General features: G+C 53.2%; 6 pseudogenes; all 6 read left to right on the top strand.

Moving 5' to 3' along the window:
• Positions 1-2,653: 2,653 nt before the first annotated feature.
• On the top strand, positions 2,654-2,772 carry LOC117076876 (annotated as a pseudogene).
• A 2,952-nt stretch (positions 2,773-5,724) lies between these two features.
• On the top strand, positions 5,725-5,843 carry LOC117076994 (annotated as a pseudogene).
• A 2,600-nt stretch (positions 5,844-8,443) lies between these two features.
• LOC117077132 lies at positions 8,444-8,562 on the top strand (annotated as a pseudogene).
• A 1,123-nt stretch (positions 8,563-9,685) lies between these two features.
• LOC117077122 lies at positions 9,686-9,804 on the top strand (annotated as a pseudogene).
• Positions 9,805-14,984: 5,180 nt separating this feature from the next.
• Positions 14,985-15,103, top strand: LOC117076980 (annotated as a pseudogene).
• Positions 15,104-16,213: 1,110 nt separating this feature from the next.
• LOC117077099 lies at positions 16,214-16,331 on the top strand (annotated as a pseudogene).
• Positions 16,332-17,164: the final 833 nt, after the last annotated feature.

Here is a 17,164-nt window from a genome sequence, read left to right as displayed (position 1 = left end):
CTCTTGCCTTCCCTCTGTCTCTCTGTCTCTCTCTTTCTCTGTCTCTCTCTCTTTCTCTGCCTCTCTGTCTGTGTCTTTCCCTCTCCACCTACCATCTCTCTCAAAAGTTGTCTCTCTCCCTCCCTCGATTTCAATCTCTCCATTCATCTCTTCCTTGCTCTACTTCAAGCCGTTTGTGTGTGCGTGCATGTGTGTGTGTGTGTGTGTTTGTCTGTGTGTGTGCCTCAGCCTCTATTGAGGAGGATCAGGCTGCTGGCGCTGTGCCAGCCCGGGGCAAAGCAGGGACATCTCCCAACCTGCCACACCCTCTGACCCATATGCTGGGTCTTGGTCCGGACAAGCGACCATGGTAGGGATGTTGTGAGAAAAAGGCCATGTGCGGCTGGGCTGGCTGTTCGACCTTGGCCAGCCCAGACGGCTCTGCTCGGGTGGAGCAAGAGGGGGCCTCTCAGGAGTACTGAGCGGCCAGGAATCCGAAAGAATACCTCTGCCACAGTGGGGAGGACTGGACGGGGTCCCAGGATCGTGGGCCCTGGACCCTGTCGCCTTGGAGCACTCCTTGTTCTGAGCAGGCCTGACGTGATGGAAGCTCGGGAGCCCCGGAGATGGGGGAAGGCTTTGGGCGAGCATTTCGGGTGCCCAATCTCGGCTCACTGCAAGCTCTGCTTGCATCCCCGGCTCATGCCATTCACCTACCTCAACCTCTCGAGCAGCTGGGACTAGAGGCGACTGCCACCCCACCCAGCTCACTTTTTGTAGTTTTGTTAGAGATGGGGTTTCACCGTGTTAGCCTGGGTGGTCTGGACCTCCTGACCTCGTGATCCACCTGCCTAGGCCTCCCAAAGTGCTAGAATTACAGGCGTGAGCCACATTACAGCGTGCCTGACCCGCTGTAGCCTTTTGTGGCTTCCCCCCTTTCAGCCTTCCCCCTACTGTTGTCATGCTTCCCAACCTCCCCTGACTCTGCTCCCCCTTTATCACCTGCCTAAATTACCGTCATACCTGGGGACCTCCTCCTTGGTGTCCACCAACAAAACATCACAGAGCAGCAGCATCCCCCACCTTCTGCATCTCCGCCACCCTGCCAGGAGACTGGCTCCAGCCCAGGAGGGCAGGGGGCCGGACCCCAAAAGCGCAGGCACCGGTTCCCTGCCGTTCTTGGTGCCTTCCCTCTTCTGGAACTCCCAGGCAGTTCAATCCACTCATCGGGTGCCTCTGAAACCTTGCAAACTGGGGGAAACGATAAGTAGGGGCTGCAGGTGCCACACACGACACCCAAGACCTCCACTCCAGAACGCAGGGGCTGCATAATCTGGGAGAAGTACATTGCTTTGCCAGCACCAGTAATACAGTCCCTGTGCACCCAGAATCCCATTGCCACCAACATCGTGTAAACTCCAGTCCCGAGGACACACCAGAGACTCAGGCTTTGGGCCCAGTGGGCACGCCCAGTTCATGGCTTCTGCCAAATGGGTGGGCACACTCTGTAAATCAAGGTGCCCACCGCACCACACCAAGAGCACAGGGAGGTGCCAACAAAGGAAGGATCCTACGATACCCAAATCCAAAGCAAGCAATTAATCCAAGACAAATCCCGTGGCAGTGCTCTGTTGCTCCTCTCGCATGGACGACCTGGCTACCCTGTTGTGGCCCACCCCAAGCCCCCTCCACCCTATCCAGCCCTGCTCAAAAGGGCCCTGCCTACCAGAGCAGAGCCCTCCCTCTCAAAGGCTCTACCGCTCTCACTCTCCAGCTCCCTCTCCCTCTCTCTTCTGGGATTGCCCCTGCACCTTGCACTACTTCTGTCGCCTTTCCTCTGTTTCTCTCTTTCTCTGTCCCTCTCTCTTTCTCTGACTCTCTGTCTGTCTGTCTCTTTCCCTCTCCCCTTCCCCTGTCTCTCTCGATTGCTGTCTGTCTCCGTCCCTCGGTTTCAATCTCCCCATCCATCTCTTCCTTGCTCTCCTTCAAGCCGCTTGTGTGGGCGTGCATGTGTGTGTGTGTGTGTATGTGTGTGTGTGTCTGTCTGCATGTGTGCATGCGTGTGTGGGTTCCCGTGTGCAAGGTCCCTTGTGTGTCTGTGTGTGGGGCTCTGCATTTACCCCTGGTGGATGTGGTGTGTGTTTGGGTTTCCCTCTGCCCCTCTTACCAGAGATCAGGCTGTCAGCTCTAGTGCCAGCCCAGGGCAAAGTAGAAATATGCCAGAAATCACAACCCCCAACACTGTCTTGCCTACCAACTGGGTGTTGGTTGGAACAAGCGACCATGCTGGGGGCGTTGTGAGAAAAGCCCTGGGCGGCTGGGCCAGCTGTTCGAACTTGGACACCCCTGATGGCTCTGGGTGGGTGGGGCAAGAGGGGGCCTTGAGGGAGCTCCTGAGTGGCCAGGGATCCAATAGAATACTTCTGCGACAGGGTGGAGGACCTGACGAGGTCCCATGATGGTGGGCCGTGGGCCCTGACGCCTCGGAGCACTCTCTGTTCCTAATGGGCCTGATGTGGTGGAAGCTCAGGAGCTTGGGAGCCAGGGGAGGACTGCAGACGAGCACCTCATGGGTTCCGATACGAAGCTTGCGGCCCAGGCCTGGCAGGGCCGGCTGGAAGCCAGCGGGCATGGCTGGGCCAGGCTCTTGGGACAACCAGGCGCCTCTTTCTGTGTCTATGGCCATGCTACCCTGAACACACCTGATCTTGTCTGATCTCGGAAGCGAAGCACGGTCAGGCCTGGTTAGTACATGGATGGGAGACCACCTGGGAATACCGGGTGCTGTAGGCTTTTTTGGTTTCTCTTTCATCTGTCTTTCTTTTCTACCTTCCTTTCTTCCCTTCTCTCTCTCCTCTCTCTCGCTCTTCTTTCTTTCTTTTTTTTTCCTTCCTTCCTTCTTCTTTCTTTCTTTCTTTCTCTTTCTTTCTTCTCTTTCTTTCTTTCTTCTTTCTTTCCTTGTTTCTTTCCTTCTTTTTCAATCTCTCCATCCATCTCTTCCTTGTTCTCCTTCAAACCGTTTGTGGGTGCGTGTATGCGTGTGTGTGTGTTTGTGTGTGTGGGCACGATTGTGTGTTACCGTGCCCGACCATCCAGGTGTGTCTTTGTGTGGGGCTGTGGATTTGCTCCTGGTGTTGGGGGTGTGTGTCTGGGTTTCTCTCAGCCCCTCTCGCCAGAGATCAGGCTTCTGGTACTAGTGCCAGCCTGGGCCAAAGCAGGGCCAATCCCCCATCCCCCAACACCCCACGTCCTCTTGCCCACTGACTGGGTCTTCATCGGGACAAGCGACTGTGTTGGGGGCATTGTGAGAAAAATGCCACGCAAGGCTGGGTTGGTTGCTCGCCATTGGCCATCTCAGACAGTTCTGGCTGTGTGGGTCAAGAGGGGGCGTTGTAGGAGCTCCTGAGCCCTCAGGTATCCAAAAGAATACCTCCGTGACAGGGCAGAGGACCAGACGGGGTTCCAGGATCATGGGCCCTGGGCCCTGATGCATTGGAGCACTCCCTGTTCAAAGCGGCCAGACAAGGTGGAAGCTCGGGAGCTCATGAGCCGGGGGAAGGCCACGGTCGAGTGGCTCTGGGGTCCCGATTTGAGCCTGGAGGCCCTGGACTGTCAGTGCTGGCGGGAAGCTGGCGGGCATGGCTGGGAAGGGCTCTTGTGGCAGCCAGGCCTCTCTGTCGGTGTCTATGGCCATAGCATCCTGAATGCACGAGATCTCGGAAACTAAGCAGGGTTGGGCCTGGGTAGTACTTGTGATGGGAGACCGCCTGGAAATACGGGGTGCTGTAGGCTTTTCTGCTTTCTTTCTTGTCTTTCTTTCTTTTCTACCTTCCTTTCTTCCCTTCTCTCTCTCTCTTCTTATTTGCTTTCTTTCTTTCCTTGTTTCTTTCTTTCCTTCTTTTTTCTTTCTTTGCTTTCTCTCTCTCTCTCTCTTTCTTTCTTTCATTGTTTCTTTCTTTCTTTTCTTTCTCTTCCTTCCTTCCTTCCTTCCTTCCTTGCTTCCTTGCTTGCTTTTTCTTCCAGATGGAGTCTTTCTCTATCACCCAGTGTGGAGTGCAGTGGTGCGATCACGGCTCACTTCAAGCTCCGCCTCACGCTTTCACACCATTCTCCTGCATCAGCCTCCTGAGCAGTGGGGACTACAGGCGCCCGCCCCCACGCCGGGCTCATGCTTTGTAGTTTTAGTAGAGACGGGGTTTCATGGTGTTAGCCAGGCTGGTCTGGATCTCCTGACCTCGTGATCCACCCTCCTCAGAATCCCAAAGTGCTGTGGTTACAGGTGTGATCCACCGCACCTACCCTGCTGTAGTCTTTTGTGGCTTCCCCCCTCCCTCCCTTCTGCCTACTGTCACCATGCTTCCCAACCTCCCCGGACTCTGCTCCCACTTTATCACCTGCTTACACCCCCGACGTAGCCGGGGACGTCCTCTTGGGAGTCCGCCACAAAAGCACAACCGGGCAGCAGCCTCCCACCACTTCCACCTCACCGCCGTCATGCCAGGAACCCAGGTCCATCCTGGGAGGGCAGGGGGCCGGACCATAAAGGTGCAGGTGCCAGTTGCTTGGGCACGCCCATGGCATCCCCTGTTCCATGGCTCCTGCCAAACAGGCAGGGACACTCTGCAAATCAAGGGGCCCACCACACCACACCAAGAGCACAGGGAGTTGCCAACATGGGAAGGAGCTTACAAAACTCACCTTCAAATCAAGTAATTAATCCAAGACAAAACCCATCTCAGCGCTCCATTGCTCCTCTTGCATGGACGGCCTGGTCACCCTGTTCTGGCCCACCCCATGCCCCCTCCACCCTATCCTGGCCTGCTCAAAAGGGCCCTTCATACCAGATCAGGACGCTCCCTCTCCAAGGCTCTATCGCCCTTGCTCTCTAGCTCCCTCGCCCTCTCTCTTCCGTGTTTGCCCCTGCATCTCACTCTAATTCTGCTGCCTTCCCTCTGTCTCTGTCTTTCTCTGTCCCTCTTTCTCTGCCTCTCTGTTTGTCTCTTTCCCTCTCCCCATCCCCTGTCTCTCTCGATGGCTGTCTCTCTCCCTCCCTCAGTTTCAATCTCTCCATCCATCTCTTCCTTGCTCTCCTTCAAGCCGTTTGTGTGTGCGTGCATGTGTTTGTGTGTGTCTGTGTGTGTGTGTGTGCACATACGTGTGTGGGTTCCCACGCTTGTGCGCCCAGGTGTGTCTGTGTGTGGTGGTATGGATTTGCTGCTGGTGATGGTGGGGTGTCTGGTTTCTTAGCTGCTGGCTCTAGTGCCAGACCGGGTTAAAGCAGGGCCATACCCCAACCCCCAACACCCCACGCCCTCTTGCCCATTGGCCAGGTTTTGCTTGGGACAAGCTACCATGGTGGGGGAGCTGTGAGAAAAAGGCCACACTTGGCTGGGACAGCTGTTCACCCATGGTTAGCCCTGATGGCTCTGTGTGGGTGGGGCAAGAGGGGGACTCGCAGGAGCTCCTGAGGGGCCAGGGATCCAAAAGAATATCTGTGCAACAGGGTGGAGGAGGGGACGGTGTCCCAGGATTGTGGGCCCTGGGCCCTGATGCCTGGGAGTGATCCCTGTTTTGAACGGGCCCAACATAGTGGAAACTTGGGAGCTCGGGAGCTGGGGGAAGTCCCTGAGCGAGTGGCTCCTGGATCCCAATACAAGCCTGGCAGGCCCGGGATGGTGGTGTCAGCTGGAAGCCGGCGGGCATGGCTGGGCCAGGTTCTTGGGGCAGCCAGGCGCCTCTGTTGCCGTCTACTGCCATACCACCCTGAACGTGACCAATCTCGTCTGATCTTACAAGCTAAGCAGGGTCGGGCCTGGTTAGTACTTGGATAGGAGACACCCTGGGAATTCCGGGTGCTGTAGGTTTTTTTTCTTTCTTTCTTGTCTTTCTTTCCATTCTACCTTTGTTTCTTCCCTTCTCTCTCTCCTCTGTTTTTTTTTCTTTCTTTCCTTTTTTCTTTCTTTCTTTTGTCTTCTTTCTCTCTTTCCTTCTTTCTTCTTTCTTTTCTTTCTTTATTTCTCTCTTTCTTTCACTCTTTCCTTCTTTCTTCTTTCTTGTCTTTCATTATTTCTCTCTTTCTTTCCACCTTTCTTTCTTCCTCTCTTTCTTTCTTCTTTCAATCCTTCTTTCTTTCTTTTCTTTCTCTTTCTTTCTTCTTTCTTTTCTCTTTTTCTTTCTTTGTTTCTTTCTTTCTTTCTCTCTCTGTTTCTCTTTCTCTTTCTTTTTTTCTTTCTTTCTCCTTCTCTCCCTTCCTTCCTTCCTTCCTTCTTCCTTCCTTCCTTCCTCTTCCTTCCCTCCCTCCCTCCCTCCCTCCCTCCTCCCTCCCTCCTTTCTTTTCTTTCTTTCTTTCTTTCTTTCTTTCTTTCTTTCTTTCTTCTTCTCTTTCTTTCTCTTTCTCTCTTTCTCTCTTTCTTTCTTTCTTTCTTCCAAATGGTGTCTTGCTCTGTCACCCAGGCTGCAGTGCAGTGGCACGGTCTTGGCTCACTTTCCGTTCTGCCTTCTGTGTACACGCCATTATCTGCCTCAGCCTCCTGAGCAGCTGGGAGTACAGATGCCCACCACCACGCCGGGCTCATATTTTGCAGTTTTAGTAGAGACGGGGTTGCACCGTGTTAGCCAGACTTGTCTGGATCTCCTGACCTCGTGTTCCACCTGCCTCGAGCCTTGAAAGTGCTGTGATTACAGGCATGATCCACCGGTCCTGGATTGCTGCAGGCTTTTGGAGCTTCCCCCCTCATTCCCTTCCCACTACTACTGCCATGCTTCCCAACCTAGCCTGACGCAGCTTCCGTTTTATGGCCCGCCTACACCCCCACGGTAGTCGGGGGTCGCCTCCTGGGGGTCCCCCACCAAAGCACCACCAGGCAGCTGCATTCCACCTCTTCCACCTCACCTCTGCCTCGCCAGGATCCTGGCCCCAGTCTTTGATGGCAGGGGGCTGGACCCCAAAGGCACAGACGTGTGTTTCCTGCTTTTCCCAGTCCCTACCCACTCCCGGAATGCCCAGGTGATTCAATCCACACTTCTGGTGCTGCTGGAACCTTCCAAACCAGGGAAAGGGACAGGCAGGGGCAGTAGGTGCCATACATACCAGCCAACACCTCCGCTTCAGTATGCTTTTGCTGCTTTATCTGGGGGAATTACATTGCGTCGCCAGCTACCAGGAAAACAGTCCCTGTGCACCCAGCTTCCCATTGCCACCATCTTCATGTAAACTCGGGTCCCAAGGACACTCCACAGACCCAGGACTCATGCCCCGTGGGCTCACCAGTTGCCACAGCTCCGGTCAAATGGGTGGGCACATTCTGCAAATCAGGGGGCCCACTGCATCGCACAAAGGGCACAGGGAGGTTCGAACAAAAGAACGAGCCTACAAAACCCACATGGAAGGAAAAGAATTAATCCAAGAAAAAACCAGTCTCAACGCTCCACGGTGCTCCTCTCTCATGGATGGCATGGCCACACTGTTCTGGCCCTGTCCAAGCCCCCTCCACCATATCCCAGTCTACTCAAAAGGGCCCTGCCTACCGGATCAGGGCGGTGTCTCTCCAAAACTCCATCGCTCTCGCTCTCTAGCTCCCGCCCCCTCTCTCTTCTGGGTTTGCCCCTGCACCTCGCACTACTTTTGTCACCTTCCCTCTGTTTCTCTGTCTATCTCTTTCTCTGTCCCTCTCTTTCTCTGCCTCTCTGTCTGTCTCTTTCCCTCTCCCCCTCCCTTGTCTCACTTGATTGCTGACTCTCTCATTCCCTCGGTTTCAATCTCTCCATCCATCTCTTCCATGCTGTCCTTCAAGCCGTGTGTGTGTGCGTGCATCTGTGTGTGTGTGTGTGTGTGTGTGTGTGCACACGCGTGTGTGGTTTCCCACATGAGAGAACCAAGGTGTGTCTCATTGTGGGGCTGTCTATTTGTTCCTGTGGAAGGTGGGATGTGTCTGGGTTTCTCTCAGCCCCTCTCGCCGGGGATTAGGCTGCCAGCTCATGTGCCAGCCTGGGGCAAAGCAGGGCCACCCCCATCCCCAACCCACCACACCCTCTTGCCCACCGGCCAGGTCTTGGTCTGGACTAGCGACTGTGGTGAGGGCATTTTGATAAAAAGGCTACACGTGACTGGGCCAGCTGTTCACCCTTGGCCAGCCCTGATGGCTCTGGGTGAGTGGGGCAAGAGGGGGCTTCACAGGAGCTCCTGAGTCACCAGGGACCCAAAGGAATACATCCCCAACAGGGTGGAGGAGCGGACAGGGTCCCAGGATCGTGAGCCCTGGGCCCTGATGCCTCAGAGCACTCCCTGTTCTGAGAGAGTGCCACGTGGTGGAAGCTTGGGAGCTCAGGAGTCGGGGGTAAGGCTGCGGGTGAGAAACTCAGGGGTCCTGATCCCAGCCCGGCAGCCCCGGGGCAATGGTGCTGGCTGGAAGCTGGTGGGCATGGCTGGGCCAAGCTCTTGGGGCAGCCAGGCACCTCTGCCATTGTCCACCACCGTGCCACCCTGAACGTGTTCGAGCTCATCTGATCTCAGGAGCTAAGCAGGGTTGGACCTGGTTAGTACTTGAATGGGAGACCATGTGGGAATACCGGGTGCTGTAGGCTTTTTTGCTTTCTTTCCTGTCTTTCTTTCTTTCCTACCTTCCTTTCTTCCCTTCTCTCTCTCTCTCTTCTTTTTTGCTTTCTTCCTTTCCTTCTTTTTTCTTCTTTTCTTTCTTTCTTCGTTTCTTCTCCTTCTTTTCTTCTTTTCTTTCTTTCTCTTCTCTCTTCTCTTCCTTCCTTCCTTCCTTTCTTTTTTTTTCCAAATGGAGTTCCATTCTGTCACCCAGGCTGGAGTGCAATGGTGTAATCTAATCTCACTGCAAGCTCCACCTCCCAGGTTCACGCCATTCTCCTGCCTCAGTCTTCTGAGAAGCTGGGACCACACGCTTCCACCACCACACCTGGCTCATGTTTTGTAGTTTTACTAAAGACGGGATTTCATCGTGTAAGCCAGGCTGGTCTGGATCTCCTGACCTCGTGATCCACATGCCTCGACCTCCCAACGTGTTGGAATTACATTCGGGATTCACCGCACCCAGCCCGCAGTAGGCTTTTGTGGCTTCCCCCCTCCCTCTCTTCTGCCTACTATCGCCATGCTTCCCAACCTCCCCTGACTCTGCTCCCCTTTTATCATGCCCCTAAACCCCCGAAGCACCTGGGGAACTCCCTCTGGGGGTGCGCCACTTAAGAACCACCAGGCAGCAGCATTTCACCGATTCCACCTAGCCACCACTGGGCTAGAAGTCCGGCTCCAGCCTGGGAGGCCAGGGGGCCGGATCCCAAAAGCGCAGGCCCAGATGTTGGCATTGTGAGAAAAGGGCCATGTGCCACTTGGCTCCCTGTTCGACTTTGGCCAGCCCTGACGGATCTATCTGTGTTGGGAAAGCGGGGGCCTCACAGGAGCTTCTGAGCCACCAGGGATCCAAAAGAATATCTCTGTGACAGAGCAGAGGACTGGACTGGGTCACAGGACCAAGGGCTGGGGGCCCTGACGCCTTGGAGCACTCCCTGTTCTGAGCTGGACAGACGTCGTGGAAGTTCGGGAGCTTGGGAGTTGGGGGAACACCATGGGAGAGGGCCTCAGGGGTCCAAATACCAGCCCGGAAGCCCCGGGCAGGCGGTGCTGGCTGGAAGCCAGTAGGCATAGCTGGACCGGGCTTTTGGGGCAGCCAAGGGCCTCTGTGGTGTCTATGTCCATACTACCTTGAATGCGCCCAATCTCATCTGATCTCAGAAGCTAAGCAGGGTCGAGTCTTGTTAGTACTTGCATGGGAGACCGCCTGGGAATACCGGATGCTACAGGCTTTTTTGCTTTCTTTCTTGTCTTTCTTTTCTACCTTCCTTTCTTCCTTCTGTTTCTCTCTTCTTTTTTTTCTTCCTTCCTTCCTCCTCCATCCCTCACTCCCTTCTTCTTTTTCTTTTTTCTTTCTTTCTTTCTTTCTTTCTTTCTTCTTTCTTTCTTTCTTTCTTTCTTTTCTTCTTTCTTTCTTTCTTTCTTGCTTCTTTTTCTTTTCTTCTTTCTTCTCTTTTTCTTCCTTCTTCCTTCTTTCTTCTTTTTCTTTTATTTCTTCTGTCTCCTCTCTCTTTCTGTCTTTCTGTCTGTCTTTATTACTGTCTTTTTCTTCCAGATGCAGTCTCGCTCTGTCACCCAGGCTGGAGGGCAGTGGTGTGATCTCGGCTCACTGCAAGCTCCACCTCCTGGGTTCACGCTATTCTTCTGCTTCAGTCTCCAGATTAGCTGAGACTACAGGCGCTGGCCACCACGCCCATCTCATGTTTTGTAGTTTTAGTAGAGACCGGATTTCACCATGTTAGCCAGGCTGGTCTGGATCTCCTGACCTCGTAATCCACCCGCCTCAGCATCCCAAAGTGTTGGGATTACAGGCATATTCCACAGCGCCTGGTCTGCTGTCAGCTTTTGGGGATTCACCCCTCCCTCCCTTCCCCCTACTGTTGCCATGCTTCCCAACCACCCCAACTCTGCTCCCCCTTTATCACGCACCTTCACCCCCACCACAGCCAGTGATCTACTTCATGGTTTCCACCACCAAAGCACCACTGGGCAGCAGCACCCCACCGTTTTTGCCTAGCTGACTCCCTGCCAGGAGCCTGCCTCCATCCCGGTAGGGGCAGGGGCTGGACCCCAAAGGTGCAGGCATGGGTTTCAGCCATTCCCGGTGCCATCTTGCTTCAGGAACTCCCATGCGATTCAATCCACTCATCAGGCGCTGCCGCCACCTTCCAAACTGGGGCAAGGGGCAGGCAGGGTCACCTGGTGCTACACACGCCAGCCAAGAACTGCACTCCACAACACAGGGACTGCTTTATCTGGGGCAAGGACATTGCTTCGCCAGCCACCAGGTAAACAGTCCCTGTGCACCTGGATTCCCATTGCCACTAACTTCGTGCAAACTCTAGTCCCGAAGACATGATAGAGACCTAGGCCTCGGGATCCGTGGGCACACTCGGTGCCATTGCTCCTGTCAAATGGGCAGGGGCACTCTGCAAGTCAAGGGGCCCACCGCACTGCACCAAGCACAGGGTGGTGCCAACAAAGGAAGGAGCCTAGTAAACCCATCTCCAAAGCAAGCAATTAATCCAAAACAAAACCCATCTCAGTGCTCCATTGCTCCTCTCACATGGACGGCCTGACCACCTTGTTCTGCCCCAGTCCAAGCCCCGTCCACGCAATCCCGACCTGCTCAAAAGGGACCTACCTACCAGAGCAGAGTGCTCCCTCTCCACAGCTCTATTGCTCTCACTCTCGAGATCCCTCCCCCTCTCTCATCTGGGTTTGCCCCTGCACCTCCCACTACTTCAGTGACCTTCCTTCTGTATCTCTGTCTCTGTCTCTTTCTCTGTCCCTCTCTGTTTCTCTGCCTCTCTGTGTATCTCTTTCCCTCTCCCCTTCCCCTGTCCCACGATCGCTGTCTCTCTCCTTCCCTTGGTTTCAATCTCCATCCATCTTGTCCTTGATCTCCTTCAAGTCATTTGTGCATGCATGCATGTCTGTGAGGGTGTGTGTATGTGTGTGTCTCTGTGTGTGTGTGTGTGTGTGCTTGTGTGGGTTCCTGCACTCGAGCGCCCAGGTGTGTTTGTGTGTGGGGTTGTGGATTTGCTTCTGGGGTTGGTGGGGTGTGTCTTTGTTTCTCTCAGGCCCTTTCACTGGGGATCAGGCTGCCGGCTCTAGTTCCAGCCTGGGGCAAAGCAGGGCCATCCCCCAACCCCCAACCCCCCACACCCTCCTGCCCACCGGCCGGGCCTTGGTTGGAACAAGTGACCATTGTGGGGACGTTGTGAGCAAACAACCATGCGTGGTTGGGGTGGCTGTTCCCCCTTGGACACCCCTGACGGCTCTGGGTGGGTGGAGCAAGAGGGGACCTAGCAGGAGCTCCTGAGAGGCCAGAGATCCAAAATAATTCCTATAAGATAGGGCGGAGGACCGGATGGGGTCCCAGGATTGTGGGCCCTGGGCCCTGGCGCCTCGGAGCACTCCCTGTTCCGAGCAGGCCCGACGTGGTGGAAACCCTGGAGTTCTGTAGGGGAGAAAGGCCACGGGCGGCTCGGGGTCCCGATATGAGCCCAGCAACCCTGGGCTGGTGGTGCTGGCTGGAGGCCGGCGAGCTTGACTGGTCCGGGCTCTTGGGGTATCCAGGCGCCTCTGCTGGTGTCCCAGCCATACCACCCTGAAGGACCCCGATGTCTCTCTCTCTCTTTCTTTCTTTTCTTTATCACTTTCTTTCTTTCATTCTTTTGTTTTTCTTTCTTTTTTTTCTTTTCTGTCTTTCTCTGTCTCTCTCTTTCCTTCTTTTTTCTTTTCTTTCTCTCTTTCCTTCTTTCTTCATTTTCTTTCATTCTTCTTTCTCTCTCTTTCTTTCTTTGTTTTCTTTCTTACTCTCTTTCGTTCTATCTTTGCTTATTTTCTTTCTTTCTCTCTTTCTTGCTTTTCTTCTTTTCTTCTTTCTTTCTTTGTTTTCATTCTTTCTTTCATCCTTTCCTTCTTTTCTTTGTTTCTCTTTTCTCTCTTTCCTTCTCACTTTCTTATCTTTCTTTCTCTCCTTCTTTCTCTCTTTCTTTTTTTCTTTCTTTCTTGTTTCTTTCCTTCTTTCTTTCTTTTGTTTCTTTCTCTCTCTTTCTTTCCTTCTTTTTTCTTTTGTTTCTCTCCTTTCTTTCTTTTTGATTTTCTTTCATTCTTTCTTTCTCTCTCTCTTTCTTTCTTTTCTTTCCTTCTCTTTTTCCTTCTTTGTTTTTTCTTTTCTTTCTTTCTCTTTTTCTTTACTTTCCTCTTTTCTTCTCTCTTTCTTTGTTTTCTTTCTTTCTTCTTTCTTTCCTTCTTTTACTTCTTTATCTCTTTCTTTCTTTTTCTTTCCTTCTCCTTTTTATCTTTCTCTCTTCTTTCTCTTTCTTTCTTCTTTCTTTCTCTCTCTCTTTTCCTTTTCCTTCCTCCTTCCTCCTTCCTTCCTTCCTTCCTTCCTTCTTCCTTCTTCCTCTCTCTCTCTCTCTCTCTTTCTTCTTTCTTTCTTTCTTTCTTTCTTTCTTTCTTTTTCATCCCGATGGAGTGTCACTCTATCAAACAGGCTGGAGTGCGTTGACGTGATCTCGGCTCACTGCAAGCTCCTCCTCCAGGGTTCACGTGATTCTCCTGCCTAAGGCTCTTGAGCAGTTGGGACTGCAGGCACGGTCACCATCCTTTCTCATGTTTTGTAGTTTTAGTAGAGACGCGGTTTCACTGCGTTAGCCAGGCTGGTCTGGATCTCCTGACTATGATCCAACCGCCTCGGCCACACAAAGTGATGGATTACAGGCATGATCCACCATGCTCGGCCTGCAGTAGGCTTTTGTGGCTTCCCTTCTGCCTCCCTTCTCCCTTCTGTTGCCATGCTTCCTGACCTCCCCTGACCCTGTTCCCACATTATTGCCCACCTACTGCCCTGTGCATCTTGGGACCAACTCATGGGTGTCTGCCACCAAAGCACCACCGGGCAGCTGCATCCCACTGCTTCTGCTGCACCGCCGCCTCTCTAGGATCCCGTCTCCAGCCCAGAGGTGCAAGGGGCCGGACCCCAAAGGTGCAGGCATGGGTTCCCTCTTTTTCCTGGTCCTTCCAGCTCCTGGAACGCCCAGGTGATTCAATCCACTCATCAGGTGCTGCCGGAACCTTCTAAACTGTTGGAAGGTGCGGGCAGGGGCAGCGGGGGCCACACACGCCATCCAACACCTCCGCTCCAGTAGGCAGGGGCTGCTTTATCTGGGGGAAGGGCATTGTCTCGCCAGTCACCAGGAAAACAGTCCTTGTGAACCCGGATTACCTTTGTCACCAAAGTGTCACTCTTTGTGTAAACTCCTATCCTGAGGACAGGCCAGAGACACAGGCCTTCTGCCCCGTGGGCAAGCCCCTTCCCACGGCTCCCACCAAATGGGCAGGTGCAATCTAGAAATCAAGGGGCCCACCGCACCACATGAAGAGCACAGGGAGGTGCCAACAAAGGATGGAGCCTACAAAACCCACCTCGAAAGCAAGCAATTAATCCAAGACAAAAGCTCACTCCTCTCGCATGGACAGCCTGGCCACCCAGTTCTGGTCCAGCCTAAGCCACCTCCACCTTATCCAGGCCTGCTCAAAAGGGCCCTACCTATCAGAACAGGGTGTTCCCTCTCCAAGACTCTATCGCCTTCACTCTCTAGCTCTCTCCCCCTTACTTCTGGATTTGCCCCTGCACCTCATGCTACTTCTCTCACCTTCCCTCTCTCTCTATGTCTCTCTCTCTTTCTCTGTCCCTCTCTCTTTATCTGCCTCTCTGTCTGTGTCTTTCCCTCTCCCCCTACCCTGTCTCTCTCAAAGGCTATCTCCCTCCCTCCCTCAGTTTCAATCTCTCCATCCATCTCTTCCTTTCTCTACTTCAAGCCGTTTCTGTGCGCACGCATGTATGTGAGTCTGTGTGTATGTGTGCTTGTGTGTCTGTGTTTGTGTGTCTCAGCCCCTCTCGCCGGGGATCAGGCTGCTGATTCTAGTGCGAGCCAGGGGCAAACAGGGACATTCCCCAACCCTCAAACCGCCACACCCTCTTGCCAAACTATTAGGTCTTGGTTGGAACAAGTGACCGTTGTGGGGACGTTGTGAGGAAAAAGGTCATGCGTGGCTGGGCTGGCTGTCTGCCCTTGACCAGCCCTGACGGCTCTGGGTGGGCAGGGCAAGAAGGGGCCTCCCAGGAGCTACTGAGCAGCCAGGAATCCAAAAGAATACCTCCGCAACAGTGGGTAGGACTGGACGGAGTCCCAGGATCGTGGGCCCTGGGCCCTGACGCCTCGGAGCACTTCCTGTTCCGAGCGAGCCCTACGTGGTAAAAGCTTGGGAGCTTGGGAGCCACGGGCAAGTGGCTCGGTGGTCCCGATCCCAGCTGGTGACTCCAGGCTGGCAGTGTTGGCTGGAATTGGGCGGGCATGGCTGGGCCCAGCTCTTGGGGCAGCCAGGCGCCTCTGCCGGCATCTACTGCCATACCATCCTGAATGCGCCTGATCTCGTCTGATCTCAGAAAATAAGCCGAATCGGGCCTGGTTAGTACTTAGATGGGAGACCACCTGGGATTACCAGGTGCTATAGGCTTTTTTACTTTCTTTCTTTTCTATCTTCCTTTCTTCCCTTCTCTCTCTCTCCTTTCTTTCTATCTTCTTTCTTTCTTTCTTCCTTCCTTTCTTTCTATTCCTCCTTCCTTCTCTCCTTCCTTCTTACTTCCTTCTTTCCTTCTCTTTCCTCTTTCTTTCTTTCTCTCTTCTCTCCTTCTTTCTTTCTTTTTCTTTCTTTCTTTCTTTTTTTCTTTCTTCTTTTCTTTCTTTCCTTTCTCTCTTTCTTCACTTCCAGACAGAGTCTCTCTCTGTCACCCAGGCTGGAGAGCAGTGGCACGATCTCAGCTGCACTGCAACCTCTGCCTCCCAGGTTCACGCCATTCTCCTGCCTCAGAGATGGAGTTTCACTGTGTAAGCCAGGCAGGTCTGGATCTCCTGACCTCGTGATCCACCCGCCTCAGCCTCCCAAAGTGCTGGGATTACAGGTGTGTTCCACCACACCTGGCATGCTGTAGGCTTTTGTGGCTTCCCCCCTCCCTCCCTTCCACCTACTGTCGCCATGCTTCCCAACCTCCCCTGACTCTGCTCCCCCTTTATCGCACCCCTACACCACTGAAGTGCCCGGGGAACTCCGTCCGGGGTGCGCCACCAAAGAACCACTGTGTAGCAGCATTACACTGCTTCTGCCTCACCGCCATCCTGCCAGGAGCCTGGCTGCAGCCTGAGAGGCAGGAAGCCTGACCCCAAAGGAGCAGGCCCAGGTATTGGCATTGTGAGAAAAAGTCCATGCGCCGCTGGGCCGCCTGTTCACCCTTGGCGAGCCCTGATGCCTCTGGCTGGGTGGGGTAAGAGGGGGCTGTGCAGGATCTCTTGAGCCTCCAGGGATCCAAAAGAATACCTCTGCGACAGGGCAGAGCACTGGATAGGGTCCCAGGATAGTGGGCCCTGGGCCCTGATGCCTCGGAGCACTCCCTATTCAGAGCAGGCCAGACGTGGTGGAAGCTCAGGAGCTCTGGAGCCCGAGGAAGGCTGCAGGTAAGTGGATCCACGGTTCCATACGACCCTGGAGGCCCTGGGCTGGCAGTGCTGGCTGGAATCTGGCAGGCATGGCTGAGCTGCGCTCTTGTGGCAGCCAGGCGCCTCTGCCGACGTCTACAGCCATACCACCCTGAACGCATGAGATCTCATTGATCTCAGAAGCTGAGCAGGGTCAGGCCTAGTTAGTACTTGGATGGGAGATTGCCTGGGAATACCAGGTGCTGTAGGCTTTTTTGCTTTCTTTCTTGTCTTTCTGTCTTTTCTACATTCCTTTCTTTCCTTCTCTCTCTCTTTCTTTCTTTCTCTCTTTCTTTCTTCCCTTCTTTCTTTTCTTCTCTCTGTCTCTATTCTTTCTTTCATTACTTTCTTTCTCTCCTTCTTTCTTTCTCTCTTTCTTTCTCTTTTTCCTTCTTTCTGTCTTATCTTTCTCTCTTTCTTTCTTCTTTCTTTCCTTCAATCTTTTCTTTCTCTCTTTCTTTCTTTCTCTCTTTCTTTCTTTCTTTCTTTCTTTTTGTCTTTCTTTCTCTCATTCTTTCTTTCTTCCTTCTTTCTTTCTTTGTGTCTTTCTTCTTTCTTTCCTTCTTTCTTTCATTTATTTCTTTCTATTTCATTCTTTCCTTCTTTCTTTTCTTTCTCTCTTTCTTTCTTTACTTCTTTCTTTTCTTTCTTTCTCTCTTTCTTTCTTTCTTTTCTTTCTCTCTCTCATTATTTCTTTCTTTCTTCTTTCTTCCCTTCTTTCTATCTTTTCTTTCTTTCTCTCTCCCTCTTTTTCTTTCTCTTTCTCTCTCTCTCTTTCTTTTTCTTCCGGACAGTGTCTCACTCTGTCACCCAGGCTGGAGTGCAGTGGCTTGTTCTCGGCTCAGTGCAAGTTCCGACTCCCGGGTTCCCGCCATTTTCCTGCCTCAGCCTCCCGAGTAGCTGGGACTGCAGACGTCTGCCACCACACACAGCTCATGTTTTGTAATTTTAGTAGAGATGGCATTTCACCATGTTAGCCAGGCTGGTCTGAATCACCTGACCTCGTGATCCAACTGCCTCGACCTCCCAAAGTACTGGGATTACA

The sequence above is a fragment of the Trachypithecus francoisi genome, unplaced genomic scaffold (genome assembly GCF_009764315.1).
Source record: "Trachypithecus francoisi isolate TF-2019V2 unplaced genomic scaffold, Tfra_2.0 Lachesis_group5, whole genome shotgun sequence".
Classification (NCBI taxonomy): Eukaryota; Metazoa; Chordata; class Mammalia; order Primates; family Cercopithecidae; genus Trachypithecus; species Trachypithecus francoisi.
The sequence above is the reverse complement of the archived record's forward strand: the minus strand, read 5'-3'. Positions and strand labels throughout refer to the sequence as shown.